This window comes from Sodiomyces alkalinus (genome assembly GCF_003711515.1).
Source record: "Sodiomyces alkalinus F11 unplaced genomic scaffold SODALscaffold_2, whole genome shotgun sequence".
Taxonomy (NCBI): Eukaryota; Fungi; Ascomycota; class Sordariomycetes; order Glomerellales; family Plectosphaerellaceae; genus Sodiomyces; species Sodiomyces alkalinus.
The window spans coordinates 6258394-6265097 of record NW_021167080.1 but is presented as its reverse complement, the minus strand read 5'-3'; positions in this window follow the sequence as shown (position 1 = coordinate 6265097).

Sequence of the window (6704 nt, the reverse complement as noted above, 5' to 3'; positions counted from 1 at the left end):
ATAACGCTAATACCACGGGCAACGCTACTAGTAACGCTAGAATAACGGCCACCGCGGCCGCCGACCTAATATAAGCTATACGTAATTAAATTATACAACTCTATTAAGAGAACCAGTAACTCCGAGCTTAGATTAAGGCACTACGTCCTAGTAACCTAAGGTATAAATACCCAGAGCCACCTAAGTACGATAGGACTTAAGGATAGCTATAAGGCTTCCTAACCTATCTCCGGGGGTATTTCTTATTTTATAGGGATACCCTTAACACGGAGGAGGCGAAAGTTCTTTATGCTATAGTACTCCTTACGGGAGACGCCTATAGGTGGTTTAAGCCTATCCACAGGGATTATTTAGAGCACCTTAACGATCCTACCGAGAGGGAGGACGATACTACGGCTATTTTCGGCGACTTCGAGATCTTCGCTTAGCGACTCGGCAGTATCTTCGGGTAACCTAATAAGAAAAGGGTCGCTGCCTAATAACTTAAAAAGCTTTAATAGACTAAGTCGGTAGCCGACTATACCGCTAAGTTCTAATAGATCGCCTCGAAGCTTAACTATAATAATAAACCCCTTATAGACTAATACTATCATGGACTTAAAGATAAAGTTAAGGATAAGCTATATAAGCTTAACCGCCCGGAAGACTTTAGTATATTTATAGCTATAGCTATTCGGATCGATAACCGATAATTTAAACGATAAATAGAGAAACGCTAGAACTCGAATACCACGATACACGCTACTTACTATAGGAGGAACTAAGCTAATACTAGCAGAAAGCAGCTATACCCACGCTAATTCGAGAGTACCTTATATAGATACTATAATAGTTCTATAAAGCTCGATAATATTAACCGATAAAGTAATAGGCAGGGTAGGAAAGATATAAGTAAAGTTAAATACTATAATTACGATAAGATAGGCTACTTCGCGCGTAATTATTAATAGCCTAAAAGAGAACGATTATAGCGATAGGCTAATACGATCGGAAGAGAGAAGCCCTAGAAGGAGATTAACGCTATTAGATACCTAAAGATTTATAGGGACGAAACACTATACGCTAACCTTTATTAGATAACCTACTACGATAACTATTATCTAGTATACTAATCAGAGAAGGATAGAGCTAGATACTACCCTAAAAGACCCTAAAAGATACTCGCTATAGTATCTAGTAACGAGTACGATAACGATTATAGCCTCGAAATCCCCGACTAGGATAATAATAGACTAGCTTTATAAACCACCGCGGAAATCCTCTAAGAATACGGGTGGATAAAAGAAGAAGCTAAAAGATAGGAGTAGATCTTAGAAATTTAGAAGAAATAGGAAGTCCACACGAATATTAGTAGTGGAGGCTTTAGCGCCCTCTAGGAAGTAGGACTTACTCCCGAAGAGAAATACTAGCTTAAGAAAGAGGATTATACACGTTACGTATAGGAGGAAATCGCTAAACTCGAAGAGTAAGATTAGGAAACGGAGTCTAACGGAATTCCGGATAATAACACGAACTTCTAGTATTAACTTATAGAAATAGCCGACCTAATTAAGGAGGAAACTATCTAGCTATAGATACTCGATTAGCTCGCGGAAGAACCACTTAGGTAAACCTACTAAGTCCGTTTTACTAAGTTCGGCTTTTATAACGCCTACCGTAAAGCACCTACGAATACTAGCGAAGAATAGTAACGAACTATATATTAGCGACCTTACTATACTTAGGAAGACCGAGATACCTTTACCGGCCTAATAATAAGCCTATAAGGATTAAACGATTAACTACCTAAGTACTAAACGTATAAGAAAGAATAGATAATATATGCTAACTATCTAGGCTATAGTCTAATCCTTTAGGCTAATTATATTAAGGATATATATTCTATATATAAGGAACGTAAATAAGCTAATAATTTTTAGCCTCGGAACGAAGAACGGATCCTAGAAGATAGAGTCTATTTAAAGAGATAATATAATAACTAGGTTATCACGGAAACCAGGGATAAAAGACGCGAGATTCGCCTTTAACCACCTAAAAATAACTATTACGAGTATCGGTTAAGCGAATATAAAACTAATAGCTATATAGTATACACTACCGGAAAAATCCGATAACTAGAGCGAGACTAAGAAGCTTAGGAGTTATGCTTCTAGGCCCTTAATAAGCGCCTACGATAGATAGAATAGCTCTTAATCTAGTATCGGTTCTTAGATAAAGAGATATCCCTCGAATACCAAGCTAAATAGGTAAAAAACTAGGAGTATACTATTATAAGGAGTATATAAGAGGCACTCGATAGATATACTCTATAATACGTAGTAATACAGGGCACTACTATATTAGAATACGACTCGATAAATATAAGATAAACGCACTATTAGATATAGGCGTAGTAGGAAACTTTATCTTACTAATAACTATAAGAAAGTTCTTTATACCCTAGGTTAGAAAATACCTAGAAGACGAGTATAAAATTACTCCGTATATAGGAAAGAACTATTCCTAAGAAGAAGTTATTATTAGCCAGGAGACTATACACTTTTAGGTTAAAATTCAGAATAAGATTAAAGTAATAAAGTTCGATATATACGATATAGGCTATAAAGACGTTATTCTTAGTAAGCTATAGTTTAATAAGTAGAATCCCGATATAGACTAGAAGCTTAGCTAGCTCTAGTAAAAATTAAAGAGTAAGTAAAAGACTATAAAGAAAACCTTACCCGATCCTGATATCCGTCGAAAATAGCAGAAAGACTTACCGATAAAGGAGCCTTAGGGAGACTTAGATAGCCGCTAAAAACCAGAGACTAAGGCGAAGGAAGTACGGAAGACTTTAAGATAATAGTGACGGTACGATAACTAACACGTAATAAATATTATTAAAGGAATCTATTAGATTATCTAAACAGAGAAAGGACTTATAGAAGGCGATCACGATAGACTCGCTAAGGTATTACTAGAATACCGTAAATACGGAAAGCTATTTACCGAAAATCTAAAGACTAGATTACCGAAATATCGATACTATAATCACGAGATACCCCTTAAGGAGGGTATATACCCGAGATTCTTTTTAATCTACGGACTAAATTAAAAGGAATTAGATACCTTAGAAGAATATCTTAAAGAAATACTAGTAAAAGGCTATATTAGAGTATTATAGTTACTAGTAGGATACCCTATCCTATTTATACTAAGGAAAAACGGTAAAATACGACTATATATCGACTATTAATAACTTAACGATATAACCGTTAAGAACCGCTACCCACTACCTTTTATCTCGGAGATATAAGATTAGTTAGTTAGAGTATAATAGTTTATAGCACTCGATTTAAAAGGAGCCTATAACTTAATTAGGATTAAGGAAGGAGAAGAGTAAAAAATAGTATTCCGAATAAAATAAGGGTATTTCGAATACCTTATTATACCCTTTAGATTAACTAATACGCCGGTATCGTTCTAAACGCTTATAAACGATATTCTAAGGAAGTATTTAGACCACTTTATTATAGTATACCTGGATAATATCCTTATCTTCTCTAAAATACTCGAAGAATACCGATACTATATTTATATAATCCTATAACTCCTATAAGACGCCGACCTACTAGTTAAACCAGAAAAAGTATAATTCTATATATAAGAAGTTAACTTTTTAGGATACACGATACGACCTAATAAAGTCTATATAAATAAGGCGAAAATCTAATACGTCTCTAAGTGGCTATAGCCGTAGAACGTTCGCGATATTTAGTCTTTCCTCGGACTTATTAACTACTATTAACGATTTATTAAGAACTATAGTAAGATTACTATCCCCTTAACCAAAGTAACTAAAAAAGGACTCGACTTTAACTAGAACGAAAGAATAGAAGAAGTATTCTAAGCCCTGAAAGGAAGGGTTACTAGCGAACCTATCTTAGTAATACTAGACCCCGATAAAGAATACGAACTCGAAATAGACGTGTTCGACTAGGCTCTAAGAGTATAACTCGGGTAACGCGATACCGAAAGGAGACTATATCCTATAGCCTTTATATCCAAAAAACTTAGTAGACTGGAACTTAACTATTAGATCCACGATAAAGAGCTAATAGCTATTATCGAAGCCTTTAAGGAATAAAGACCGTATCTATTAGGAATACAACACCCGGTATAGGTCTACACGGATTATAAGAACCTTATATAATTCACTACTACTAAGGTTCTTAATAAATAATTAATCCGATAGGCAGAATTTCTATCCGAATTTAACTTCTATATTTAATATATAAAAGGAAGCGAAAATAATCGCGTAAACGCACTTAGCCGACTAGGAATACCTGATAAATCACCCAAACTATAAGCTATACTCTAATAGGAAGGAGAAGCTCTTACCCTTAGATATAGAGAAATAAATAGTATAGATCGAATAACCGACACTACGTTTAAAGAAGCACACGCCTTACTAATACATAGATATTAAGGAGTTTATAAGACCTACCGCCGATTACGATAATAATACGGCTATACAGGAACTAAAGAACGAGTTAGGGACTTCGTTCGTAACTACGATATTTACTAGAAAGTAAAGAGTAGCCGATATAAACCTTATAGACTACTAAAGCTATTACTAGTAGTAAATAGACTTTAGGAATCGATTATAATAGACTTCGTGACAGGATTTCCGATATCTAAAGATCTAGTAATAAGAATCGCCTATAATAGCGTATTTATAATTATTAACCGATTCACGAAATACACTCTTTATATTCTATCTATTAAAAACACTATAGTAGAGAAACTAGCTAGTATCTTCCTTAACCGCCTAATCCGGGATCACGGTATACTATACGAGATTATTATAGATAAAGATAAATTATTTACTAGTAACTTCTAGAAAGCAGTTATAAGCTAGCTAGGGGCGAAATATAAGTACTCGATAGTATTTTACCCTATAACCGACGGATAAACCGAAATTATAAACCAGATCCTAGAATAATACCTATAATACTATATAGGATATAAGTAAGATAATTAGGTATAGTACCTACTGCTTATATAATTCGTATATAATAGCTCGTTAAACGAGTTAATAAAGAAAACACCGTTCGAAGCAAACTACGGATATAATCCGATAGTATTTAGGAAACCTTTAGAAGGACCAGATACGCTAAAAGCAATAAAAACAGTTAAAAGCATAAAAAAACTACACGAAGAACTACGAACCGACCTAGAGATAGTCAGAACACGAATAAGTAATTACGCGAATTAATTAAGGATCAAGGGACTAACCCTTTCAAGGGGGGACCGCGTTTATCTTATTCGTAAAAACATAAAAACATAACGACTAAGCGATAAATTAGATTTTAAAAAACTAGGACTATTCGAAATCCTAGAGAAAAAATCAGATACGAACTATATCCTATCACTGCCTCCGATAATAAGGATATATAATAATTTCTATATTTCACTACTTAAACTAGCACTAAAAAATATAATAATAATATAAGACACGATCGTGGTTAATACTAGCGACGTGTATAAAGCAGAATAAATCCTCGACTACCGAGAGACGCTAGACGGCAACGAATATTTTATTAAGTAGAAAAACTACGACCACGGCGATAATATATAGGAACCTAAAGAAAACCTGATCTATTATAAGTAACTCCTAAAGCAATATCGATAAAACACTATTAGGACCCAGAACTAAACGCCGCGGTCTGCGTAAAATTAATATCCGAAAAATCACCTATATTCTACGCTATAACCTGATTCTAATTAATTAAATCCATAGTACCCGCCGCTTATGCATTAACCACCGCTTTAGACTCCTCGCGATCCGCCGCCTCTAAAGCGTTAAGGGACTCGAGGCCACGGGCCACTATGGCTATACTCTTAGAACGAAGGGACTCCCTCTAGCGACGGATTCGGGCTAAACAGGCCAGAGACTTAGAAGCTTCCTTCTAGACCTTCTCTAACGCGCGATAAGCAGATAGGAGGGAGGCCTTAATCACCTCCTCCTCCGTCTTAAGACGCTCTATTTCCTTGTTAATACGCGTTACTAGAAGAGTAATTAGCGAGAAGAGTAACTCGTAGGAATAGGAAGGCACTCACGAGAAGATAAAGGAACCCATAAACTATCGCACGATCGACTATAACGGACGTATTCCTTATAACGGGAAATATTTTCGATTATAAAGCACTAAAAGCCTTTTAACTCGTAAAAGGAATAAGGTATAACTTCTACTCTAAAGAGTTCGATAGTGCGCGATAGCTTAATTCGATACTACGTTTTACAAGAAGGCTACGACTTCTGGATACGGCCGGATATAATAGTCAGCTATAGAAAAAGAAAAGAGAACCTTAGGGGCTATAAACCTAGGATAGGCGACCTATTTATACGACCGCTAGGATAGCGCTTAGAAGAGGGGAGGTAATATTACGGCTAACAGGCCTAATATAAACCAGTATAAGGGATACACTGGTATATAACATACCAGGACGTAACTAAAGGATAACTCAGGATAATATCACGTGTTAAGTCACGTGATGGATAACTAAGAAAGGTAGACTAGCACGCCCGGCACTAGTATAAGAAATATACTAGTATAGACGGATTACTAGGATCACTAACGATTACTTAGCTAAGGAAGTGATCCAGTATGATCCCCGGCCAGGGGATTACTAGGGCGTTCGTGATCTCGTGGATATATATA